Genomic DNA, 12895 nt, shown 5'->3' with positions numbered 1-12895 from the left:
ACTGTTTGCATAACAGGAGTTTACATTCCCCAGCGCTAACGCTAAGGAAGCGCTCTGTGAACTGTATGGGGCTATGAGCGAACTGCAGAACGCTCACCCCGACGGACTGTTTATTGTCGCCGGAGATTTCAACCATGCAAATCTCAAGACAGTGCTCCCTAAATTCCATCAGTATGTGGACTTTGCAACGAGAGGGGCTTAACGCGCTTGATCTTGTTTACACAAACATCCCAGGCGCTGCACCGGGCGGAGCCCCGCCCCACCTCGGCTACTCAGACCACATCTCTGTTATGTTAATTCCAGCATACAGACCGCTCGTCAGACGCACAAAACCGCTTCAGAAGCAGGTGAAAACCTGGCCAGCAGGAGCCATCTCTGCTCTTGAGGACTGTTTTGAGTGTACTGACTGGCACATGTTCAGGGAGGCTGCAACATATGGCGATTCTACCAACTTGGAGGAATACACAGCATCAGTGACCAGCTACATCAGCAAGTGCATTGATGATGTCACTTTCTCCAAGACCATCACCACACGCTCCAACCAGAAGCCGTGGATGACTGCGGAGGTGCGACGCTGCTGAGGTCCCGAGACTCCGCCTTCAGAGCAGGCGATAAGGCAGCCCTAAGAACAGCTAGGGCCAAACTGTCACGGGCAATCAGAGAGGCAAAGCGCCGCACACGCCCAGAGAATCCACAGTCACTTCCAGGACAGCGGTGACACGCGGCGCATGTGGCAGGGCATCCAGGCCATCACCAACTACAGGACAACATCAGTTGCCTGTGACAAAGATGCCTCCCTTCCAGATGCGCTGAACGACTTCTACGCCGGGTTTGAAGTGCAGAACGACGTGATGGCGAGGAAGTCCACCCCTCCTCCCAACGACCAGGTGCTCTGTCTTACCACGGCAGATGTGAGGAAAACTCTACGTAGAGTCAACCCACGGAAGGCTGCTGGACCAGACAACATTCCTGGCAGAGTGCTCAGAGGATGTGCAGACCAGCTAGCAGATGTTCTTACCGACATCTTCAACATCTCTCTGAGCAGCGCCGATGTTCCAACGCGCTTCAAGGCCACCACCATCATCCCCATGCCAAAGAAGTCTTCAGTGTCCTGCCTCAACGACTACCGTCCCGCCGCGACTTACACCCATCATCATGAAGTGCTTCGAGAGGCCTCGCCATGAGGCAGATTAAGACCCAGCTGCCCCCTCACTAGACCCACTGCAGTTTGCGTGATCGTTCAAACCGCTCAACGGACGATGCCATCACCACAACCCTCCATCTGGCCCTCACCCACCTAGACAATAAGGACTCATACGCTCGAATGCTGTTCATAGATTTCAGCTCAGCATTCAACACAATCGTTCCCCAGCACCTGATTGGAAAGCTGAACCTGCTGGGCCTGGACACCTCCTCTGCAACTGGATCCTGGACTTCCTGACTGGGAGACCTCAGTCAGTCCGGATCGGGAACAGCATCTCCACCACCACCACACTGAGCACTGGGGCCCCCAGGGCTGTGTGCTCAGTCCACTGCTGTTCACTCTGCTGACTCACAACTGTGCAGCAATGCACAGCTCGAATCACATCATCAAGTTCGCCGATGACACGACCGTGGTGGGTCTCATCAGCAAGAACAACGAGTCAGCATACAGAGAGGATGTGCAGCGGCTGACGAACTGGTGTAGAGCCAACAACCTGTCCCTGAATGTCAACAAAACAAAAGAGATGGTTGTTGACTTTAGGAGAGCACAAGGTGAACACACTCCGCTGAACATCGACGGCTCCTCTGTGGAGATCGTCAAGAGCACCAAATTTCTTGGGGTTCACCTGGCGGAGAACCTCACCTGGTCCCTCAACACCAGCTCTATCACCAAGAAAGCCCAGCAGCGTCTCTACTTTCTTCGAAGGCTGAGGAAAGCACATCTCCCACCCCCCATCCTCACTACATTCTATAGAGGGACTATTGAGAGCATCCTGAGCAGCTGCATCACTGCCTGGTTTGGGACTTGCACCGCTTCGGACCGCAAAGCCCTGCAGAGGATAGTGAGGACAGCTGAGAAGATCATTGGGGTCTCTCTTCCCTCCATCAAAGACATTTACAAAAAACACTGTATCCGCAGAAGCAACCAGCATTGTGGACGACCCCGCACACCCCTCACACAAACTCTTTACCCTCCTCCCGTCTGGCAAGAGGTACCGAAGCATTCGGGCCCTCACGGCCAGACTGTGTAACAGCTTCTTCCCCCAAGCCATCAGACTTCTCAATACTCAGAGACTGGTTTGACACACACGTGTCCTGAGTTGCACTTTAATAACTGTCACTTTATAACCGTCTGCTACCTCAATAACTGCTATATGCATAGAACATTATCTCATAGTATGTTATGTTTACATTTTTAGAAACTGTCATCTTTTTGCACTACTGAGTACTGGTCAGCGCTGCACTGTCTATTGTCCTGTTCATTGTCAGTAATTTGTTGTACTGTCCCGTACTTTTTGCACATGTTTGCACGTGCACTTTATATAGGTAGTTTATATAGGTATTTTATTTCGTTGTGTAGTCTCATGTGGTCCTATGTTGGTCCTTTGTTGTTTTTATGTAGCACCATGGTCCTGGAGGAACGTTGTCTCGTTTTGCTGTGTACTGTACTAACTGTATATGGTTGAAACGACAATAAAAACCACTTGACTTGACTTGACTTGGTCTTTTTGGGACTCTTGGCTGTTTTCTTGGGGGCTGCTGACTTTTTCGTCTTCTTTGGGCTCTTCGTTGCCTTGGCGGTTGCAGGTTTCTTCACCTTATTCGGAGATTTTTTAGCAGCGGGTTTCTTTTGGGACTTTTCCACTGCACGGTACAACTTGAATTTTTTGGGGTTTTCCACTTTGGATAATACCTGGAACCTGATTTTTTTTAGGACCACCCCGGTCTAGGTTCCAAGCGAGTCGAGCCGATACTAAATGTGACGTCAAAATCCTGCAGATCACTGATTGTCAGAGAGAATCATCACTACCAGCGTCACTGGATTTCTGACACGCAAAATCAAACCGCTAGTTTTAAAGTTATCAACAGCGATAACTGTATCATTTGTTCAGGTGCCTTGCAAATTGTGAAAAATGAAATGGCTGTGTGCAAAATCACGCCATGGTCAATAAACAAGTTGCAGACAGTCCACCCATTAGCGATGAGCAAAACGAAAAAGTCTCTCAGGAAGTGTCTCAGCTGTTGGCCACACACGGCTCCCACCGGACCTTCCAACAGTGTAGGGAAAAGTTATAAAAAACTTAAAAGTGACTACAGAACCATCAAGGAAATGTGGAAGTGGTTCGACCAAATGGACGAAGCAATGGGAGAGAGAGTGCCCTGGACTGGTGTTGATCCACGACAGAGGATGGTATGTTCTGTTATGTTAACTCTATACTCTGCTTGAAAGCTTCACGTTATTTAGTTGAGCAGCTACTGGAAAGCTTTTAAAACAACCAGACCAATTGAACTGATACACTTGTGTAAAATCACCATCAACAACTGCTTTATGCAGCACAATGATCTAGTAGCTAACAGTTAGCAGTCGTGTTATTCTTTTGGTCAGTTTGTGTTGTGTTTAAGATGATGTCACGGCAGTGGAGGCGGTGCAACTATGATGATCAGCCTATAATCCCACCCACAATGAGATTCATGAGACAGATTCAGCAGCAAATCAGATTGATTTATTTGTTATTGGTGGGTGTGATCTTTATGATATGTCCTGGTCGAAGCCTTCTAGCTGGCCTTGCGTGACGCAATCACGCTTTACGTGATGTACGTAATTTGAAAGCTTAAGAGAGCAAGATCATTATCACTGCCGCTATCGCCATTGAGAAAGAGGTCCTTATGGATTTAAAAACACGAGATGTTCTGCATGACCGTGTGATTGCTTAATTTAATAAACAGAAAAGGAGGACCGATTTTCTCTCGAGTAAATTAGTAAGTGCTTTTTGCATTGTTATAGCAACATCAGGAGTTTTCTAAGTGCAAATTAGGCTGCTTGAGCATTCATTGTTGGTGTAATTTTTAATGTGTGTGTTCATGTATTTCATGTCTTTTATTTTGAAAAGTTTAGTTCCTGTTCATGTCATGTGATTCCTTTTTCCCTCAATGCGCATGTGTCTTGTGTTCATTGGTTTATTGTTTATTTATCTTGTTATCAGTTCTTTCTTTTCATTGGATAACATGTTTGTCTTGTTCTCCCATGTCTTGTATTTAAGCCTCATGTTTGCCATTGTCCATTGTCAAGTGTTGATGTGAGTTTGTGTTGTGTATTTCAATTTCATTTCAAGTCAAGTTTAAGCCTAGCCTATCCAAGCCATGTTTATGTTTCAAGTTTATAGTGTGTTTTATTCATGTTTATAGTTAGGGTTTTTGGTTTTCACGTTTATTAAATAAATTGCACTTGGGTTCTTCATTTCACCGTCTTCGCCATTGCCAGCTACAATGTTACAGAACACTTGACCTACAATAAACCCATTAATTCAGCTCCAGGGGACGAGGAATCGTCCCCTGGAGGACTATGTGGAGGACTTTTGCGATCTGGCTTTTGTTTCTAAGTCACTGCCCTTGTACATGACCACGGAGGTCGTTTCCAATTCTCTGCCCATGTTCACGACCATGGAGGTTGTTTTCCAGTCATCTAGGACAATTAGTTTCGAGCCTCTCACAGCTCCGCCTTCCACGACTTGGCCCCACATCATGGCCACCAAGCCCGAGTTCCACGTCATGGCCACAAAGAACGGGCTCCACCTCATTGCCACAAAGAACGGGCTCCACCTCATTGCCACAAAGAACGGGTTCCACGTCATGGCCGCCAAGCCCGCGTTCCACGTCATGGCCGCCAAGCCCGCGTTCCACGTCATGGCCGCCAAGCCCGCGTTCCACATCATGGCCGCCAAGCCCGCGTTCCACTTCATGGCCACCAAGCCCGAGTGCCACGTCACAGCCACACCATAGTCAGCTCCAGGCCATGTCACAGCCATGACAGAGTCAGCACCATGCCACATCACAGCGAGCCAGCGTCCCACGTCATGTCCGACGAGCCAGTGTCCCACGTCATGTCCGACGAGCCAGCGTCCCACGTCATGTCCGACGAGCCAGCGTCCCGTAATGCCCACACCTGCCAAGGCTGAAAGCTTCATCTGTCCAAGGGCCAGCCTTATCATTTTTGTCTGTCCCAGAGCCAGTGTTGCCAGCCTCGTATGTCCAAGAGCCAGTGATGCCAGCCTTGTCCGTCACAGAGCCTGCGCTGACAACTTTGGCTTCCAGAAGGAGGAGGAGAAAGGCTTTTGTTTCTAAATCTGACCATGTGCACGACCACGGAGGTCGTTTCCAAGTCTCTGCCAATGTACATGACCACGGAGGTCGTTTCCAAGTCTCTGCTCATGTTCATGACCACTAAGGTTGTTTCCAAGTCTCTGCTCATGTTCACGACCACTGAGGTCCTTTCCCAGTCATCTATGACACTTAGTTTCGAGTCTCCCACAGCTCCGCCTTCCACGACTTGGCCCCACGTCATGGCCACCAAGTCCGAGTTCCACGTCATGGCCGCCAGGCCCACCTTCCACGTCATGGCCGCCAAGCCCGCGATCCACGTCATGGCCGCCACGCCAGTGTCAGCTCCAGGCCATGTCACAGCAATGCCAGTGTCAATGTATCAGGTACATAAAGTGTACTGTTAAATGTATGTATAGTTTTAGAATTCTCACAAAATTGTTCATTTACATGTACCTGATATGACTGCCTAAGTGAAGTGAGTACCTTTCTCTTTAATTAATGTGATGTCATGAGTCAATATAATTTCCCGTTCTGTCCCCTCCTCTTCCTCTTTGCATTGGTGATGCAGTAAGAGGTGAGGTTATTTTGGGCTCCTGATAATCATCTTTAATCCTAATTTTAATTGTTGCTTTTATGTCTATATTTTCACTCTAATTCATGTGTATAATATTATTTGACCTATTTGTGTGTTTATTTTTGTAATTTCATCCCGATTAATTGATATTTTTGCATCTGGGCCTAAATGTTAAATGAGAGCACGTGTGACAAGTGTACATCACATTTGTTTTATAGCATTAACGAGGGCGACTTTCACTAAGAGGCTGATTTACATTTGTTTGTATATCAGGAATTAAAGATTTGTGAGCTGCCGAATGCTGTCCTGTTCTTCTCATACGCAACCCGAAAACACAACGCAGACGACAGACGAGTTACACTCCGAAATGATCACGGCACCAAGTGTAACTGGTCTGTCGTCTGCGTTGTGTTTTCGTGTTTACATCAGCTCCAGGCCATGTCACAGCAATGCCAGGGTCAGCTCCAGGCCATGTCACAGCAATGCCAGGGTCAGCTCCAGGCCATGTCACAGCAATGCCAGGGTCAGGTCCAGGCCATGTCACAGCAATGCCAGGGTCAGGTCCAGGCCACGTCACAGCAATGCCAGGGTCAGGTCCAGGCCACGTCACAGCCACACCAGGGTCAGCTCCAGGCCATGTCACAGCAATGCCAGGGTCAGGTCCAGGCCACGTCACAGCCACACCAGGGTCAGCTCCAGGCCATGTCACAGCAATGCCAGGGTCAGGTCCAGGCCACGTCACAGCCACACCAGGGTCAGCTCCAGGCCACGTCACAGCCACACCAGGGTCAGCTAAAGGACACATCTCAGCCATGCCAGGGTCAGCTCCAGGCCACGTCTCAGCCACGCCAGGGTCAGCTCCATGTTATGTCACAGCCAAGCCCAGACTGCTCCATGCCATGTCTCCCATGTCTTGTATTTAAGCCTCATGTTTGCCATTGTCCCTTGTCAAGTGTTGATGTGAGTTCTTGTAGCGTATTTCAAGTTCATGTCAAGTTTAAGCTTAGCCTAGCCATATTTATGTTTCAATTTTGTTGTATTTTTTTATTCGTGTTTATATTTAGTGTTTTTGGTTTTCACATTTATTAATAAATTACACTTGGGTTCTTTCATCTTTTTATCGTCTTCGTCATTGCCATTGCCAGCTACAACGTTACAATTGGATTACATTTTGAAAAGTAGTTCTGTGTTCCATTCAACTTGGAAAGTCAGATTTTCCAACTTCCTATTAGGAAAAGTGCAATGGAATGCATCTTGAAGTCAGAATTACAACTTGTAGGCTCGTGCAGAAATTCTCAACTCTTATTTTGCCAAGATGCAGGGTCATGATTGGCCCTCATTTTTAGGAGAAACTGTCCGCTAGAAAAAAAGTTTGTATGTCTAGCGTTCGCAATGTCTAATTCCCTTCATCTCAGGGAAACCGAGGTTACATACGTAACCGAGACGTTCCCTTACGACTCAGTACACTTGACATTGTTTAGTAAAGCATATGGGGAACAGAATCCCATCATGCCGCACTACACAACATAACTTCCCAGAGAGGAAACATGGCGCAGCAGTCTTTTGGGATGGCGATCACCATTTTTTTGGTCATTTTTGGTTAAAAAAATGTGGTTATTGATATGGGTTTCAAATATAAATTATAGTCTTTGAACATCGAGAGGTCTGTTTGTATGTTAAGACCGTTTTTGTGAAGAAAACAAAGCCCACTTAAAAGTTTATTCTTGTTTGATTTCCAAGCAACACATATATGTCTAAAAATAATTTTTATTATTTTTAGTCATGTGACTAAAAAGACTTGTGTTTGTAATGTAATTGCGTGTTCTCCCAATACGGGCATCATGTACCTTGTTAGTTAGTTTGTAACCCACCAGTAAACCCACTGAACAACATTTTTTATGTTTTTTTTTTTTTTATTGGAAATTCTGCACAACAATACAGAATGACAAGGGCCAGAGTGACTCAGGAGGACCAGGATAATTCCCAGTGGACCGTTCATAAATCAGGCCCTCATATCCACATGTTGATTAATAAACTTTCAGTCGTGTGTAGTATACCAGTTGCCAACACCCCGTAATATCCGGTATATATCTGATCATAAATGATCCTTATCCATTCCTTATAATAGAGGACACACATATCTACCGTATTTTATCATCTCACACACAAACAAATGAGAGAGTTGACTGTGAGAGACTTGCACCACACGGATGCCTCACTTGACAGAAAGATACAGCGAGAACAGAAACTTTCAGCTGAATGTTTGATCGTGCTTCAGGTAGCAGAACATCACAAGCTCAATAATGAATGTAGTCTCACATTATTAATCATTTTCATCTCTCAAATCCTCATTCCTTGCATTTTACAGCTCTCAAAAGATGAAACTCAACAAAACAAACTGCACAGAGTGCCTTTAATATTGTATGACATGCTTAAGCCCGATCTTCTTAAAGAGACAGTAACCATATTGCAGATGCCCATAACATTTACAGTCAAAATAAACGGAATCTACACATTTTGTCGTCCCCTTCCTGCCCATAACAGGCAAGGTGAGGAGCTCCGCCTCCGAGGCGAGTTCCCCGAGCGAGGTGGTGGACACTGCCCCCGCCTCTAAAGTGCCCCGCAGCTCTCCCCCTCAGGTGGAAGTGTCCGCAGGTGCGGTGTGGCGCCTGGGCCTGCCTGCTAGGGTTGCGGGATCTGGGGCACTTTCGATCCCCGACTGCCCTCGACCGGGCCGGAGTGTACCGGATACCAGTAATGATCAAGGGGGTACTCACCCAGCATTGGTGGACACAGGTTGTAATCAAACCACAGTCCACCAACACTTAGTTCAGCATGAGGCATTGGGCAGAACTTAATAGGTGAGGATGAAGTGTGATATTCACAAATACCCTATGGTGACCCTGGAGATTAAATTCCAGGGAACAAAATATAGAATGGAGTCTGCGGCTAGTTCCCGTCTCAGCCATCCGCTGATTTTGGGGACTATTTGGCCTGAACACGACGAGTTGGGTTCACATCAAATGTATGATGCACATCAAATATATCACCTCAACCTCCTGAAGTTATGGAGGGAGGCGGTCCCTCTGACCTTGGCTACAGTATTTCCGGAGAGGGTTGAGCTCAGGCCGGAGGTGAATACAAAACCTAATCATAACACCCTGGTCACTTGCGGAGACAACCTCTCACCTTATCAGCTTGCAGGGGTTGCCAAATTGCAACAAGAATTTGCAGACGTGTTCTCCCTCTACCGGGTCATACTGAACCTCATCCAGCACCACATACCGGGAGTGGTGGTACGTAGTCGTCCCTATTGCTTGCCCAAACATTTGTTTAGGTATACATTAAAATACATTTGACAATAAAATGTACTTATTTACAACAGATACAATGAAGTGTTATGGCAGCAAGCTAAAACAAAAACATATATTTTAAATGCAACACATCTACTTGGTATAAAACATGCAGTAATTGCATGTATTGTTTTGACATGTTGTTGTTTTATCGTTATCACTAACTTCACATGTGGCTTTATACATTCTCACTCTATTTCACAGCTTTTCAGTTTGTGTTTGTTTCCAGGAACACAGAACATGTCGTGTTAGCAGATCTGGTGCAGCAGTTTCACACTGTTGTCTTGACTGTCAGACTTCCTTCTTTAACTCCCTTTAACAACCTGATACTGAGAGATTTTAAGAGAGTTTTCATTGTGATCAAACACACTCAGAACTCGTAGTCTAACAGAGTTCAGTGGACTAGTGGTTGTGGTTTCATCTGTTTCCATTACGTGTGTAAGATCAGGTGTGTGTAAATAAAAGTTGAATCATAAAGTATTTTGCAGTTCAGTCAGTTGTGCTGAATGTATCGCAGGAGTCAGTAATAAGGTTTTGTTTGCTTGTTTGTTTGTTTCTGCTGATAGTTTTACTGACCACAAATATGAAATTCAATTTTTAACAAAAAATATGTTTACGCTAGGATGAAATATATATATATATATGTTAGGCCTCGTGTATTCAGATATAAGACAAAGGCAGGCCTGCACACAGTCATAAAACTTTACTGATAACAACCGTGCAAAATGAGTCCAACACGGACTTCAAATCCCACGAAACCTTGCTTACTTTATACCTATGTGTGAAATTCCAAAGGATTGAACTCTCAACTCCTATTGGATGAGGTACACAACAGAACGCCCATCAACCATGAAGTCATCGGGAGCAGAAATATGACTGAGATCCTTATGGGCGTCACGTCCAGCAACATTGCGTGCCATGCATAGACGCAGGTCATTGCTGCTCTCAGATGTAGCTTCGTTGCAAAAGGAAGTAACGTACAACTTGAAACTTTGTCCATACAATCTCCATCTCGCTGGATGATTTGAGATTACTCCGTGTTCCACCGAACACTCAAATGGATCCGAAGGAGGTCGCCGAGCAATCCACATCTTCATCCGTTTGCCTGTAAAGTGAATGTGGCAGGGCGGAGGGTGGGTCGTGATTATACACACCCGGTCCGTTATCAGGCTAATTAAGCCTCCGAGAGGGATAAAGGGCGATTGAGGGCAGTGGTGCGGGAGAGAGAGATCGTTTACGGACATGTCCGTCATGTGTGTGTTTGTCTTTTGTTTAGTTGCTCATTAAAATATTATTTATATATCCAAGCCGGTTCTCGCCTCCTCCATTCCATTGAACTACGTTACAGTGAAGAAAGAAGATTTCTCTTCCCTCTTCAAAGTTGCTGATTTCTCCACCAGCCCGTAGAGGATCAGCAGCCTTTCCGCCCGCAGACAGAGCGAGGAAACGGCCTCCCAAAGTCAAATGACGGATGAACACACATACTACTCTCATCCTCACACAATTCAAGTAAGATTTTTACGTCTGGGTAGAGATGGATTATTATAGTGTGTTATATGATGAACTTAAACAAAAAGACAAACACACAAAGGTGTCAGGCGATTCCGTAAATCTCTCTCTCTGTCCCACTGCAGTCTCCAGTCGGCCTTTATCCCTCTCTGAGGCTTGATTAGCTTGATTAGGGGTCGGATGTGTAGCATCATGACTCGGCCCTCCCTCCGCCCTGTCACATTCCTCCCTCGTTCTCTTAGGCCGGAGAGCCCCCGGCGTGACGTACATGGAGGGGCATGCTTAACGCCCCATCTACCGGCAGGTCATCCTCGTCTACATAGATGAGGGAGTGGACAAGGGGAGTAAAAAAAAATAATTTGGCACCTACATGACGTAACGGCGATCGTGCCAAATTAACAAAAACATTTTAAAAAAGAGAGAGAAAGGCCAATACAGTGGGAGAGAGACAAAAAAACTCTTACTCGCTATTTTCCTCGGCCACTCCTCCAACCTCCCTGGACGGATCGGAGGCAGTCTTCCGGCCCTTGGCGGACAGATCACCCCGCCGCTCTCAGGCGGCCAGGCTCCTCCATCCTCCGGAGGCTGCTCCATTGGGGTGTATGGTAGTGAATAAAAGAGTTAATAAAAGAGTTGAGCTCATAGTTGTGGTTTGACTTCTGCTCTGTTTCTCATCTGCAGTTTCAGTGTGGGAAGAACAAAATATATTAATACATTTCTGCATCATTGGTTTATTAGTAAGTACTGAATGATTCCACAAGCAGATTCACATCAATGTATTATACTTCCCTCTTCTTAGAAATATGTGGTTTCTACCAGTGTGTGAGAACAACAGATATTTATTGATTTCTGCAGCTTTGTTTTCTTGAAGCTCCAAATTCCTGCACAAGATGAAAATATTCACAGCAGCAGATTCAGTTCATTTACCAACATATAAATCATTCTGTGTTCAGAAAGGCCTGAATGTTGCTCCACTTCTCACTGTTATACTTCAGACCTCCTTTATTGGTCTGTAGACTCTTGGCATCACCTCTTTTATTTCTGTCTCTGAAGTGTGAAATGACGTTTGAACACAGGAAGGGTTTGGTTTAGACATACAGCACAGTTTAAACTGATCATTAAAGTGACAGTATGGAGTCCAGTGTGCTGCCTCTTATACTCTGTGAGTGTTTTATTATATTCTATATTGTGTGTGTGTGTGTGTGTGTGTGTGTGTGTGTGTGTGTGTGTGTGTGTGTGTGTGTGTGTGTGTGTGTGTGTGTGTGTGTGTGTGTGTGTGTGTGTGTGTGTGTGTGTGTGAAACACATGATGGTGATGTGGGTGCACAGGTCTATACTGTAGATTTACTGTCTCAGTGTTCATGTATTCTTTATTCTGTTCATATATAAATAATGTTTGGTGTTATAGTGATGATGAGAGTGAAGACTGCAGTTATTACTGTGTGTTACAGATCAAATGCATCTGTCTGTGTTCATGTGAAAGATGATGGACTTGTGTACATGTTGTAACTTTGATGTGTTTCATCTCTTCATATTTTATATACTTGTATCTTATTTTATTGTAATAATATTTGGATTGTCTGTTGAATCAGACATATTTCTGTTTCCGTGAGTTGGTGTTGTATGTGCTGTATCTTTAAATAGACTCTCTCCATCTTGAGCTCTCAGATCGCTCTCAACTTCTCTATTAATCTACGGTCTGTCTGCTGTTCTTATTGAACATGTTTGAGTAATGTGCAGGAGGCACTATTGTTGTAATATTGTCTTCATTATCTGAATGAGAGTCTATAAGCAGAAACTTTGCAAAAAGTTGGTCAAAAGTTCTGTTATAAAAACTTTGTTAATACTTCAAACTATTTTCCTGTAATGTATCAACAAAGGGGACAGGAAGACCAGGGCCGTATGTTGCATTGGTGACATAGGAGATTGACAGGCGGGGCCACACAAGAGGATTTTTATTATTGTTTCTCAGAAGTGCGCCATCTGTCTCTTGCTCGCCATGTATGTCTGTGTGTAAAAAGATCATCAGCTAGAAATTCTGTTATTTAAGTACACTTTTAAAACTGTGAATTATTGAATAGAACAGCTATTTCAACAGACACGTGCGTTGCCAACTGAAAATGTTGAATATATCAAGAAAATCAAATAGGCTATAC

The 12895-nt window shown here is 45.3% G+C and overlaps 1 pseudogene; it reads left to right on the top strand.

Moving 5' to 3' along the window:
* Window positions 1–6382: 6382 nt before the first annotated feature.
* Window positions 6383–12895, top strand: part of LOC127645795 (basement membrane-specific heparan sulfate proteoglycan core protein-like) — a 121122-nt pseudogene continuing 114609 nt past the window's right edge.

This window comes from Xyrauchen texanus, chromosome 1, assembly GCF_025860055.1.
Source record: "Xyrauchen texanus isolate HMW12.3.18 chromosome 1, RBS_HiC_50CHRs, whole genome shotgun sequence".
Taxonomy (NCBI): Eukaryota; Metazoa; Chordata; class Actinopteri; order Cypriniformes; family Catostomidae; genus Xyrauchen; species Xyrauchen texanus.
The sequence above is the reverse complement of the archived record's forward strand: the minus strand, read 5'-3'. Positions and strand labels throughout refer to the sequence as shown.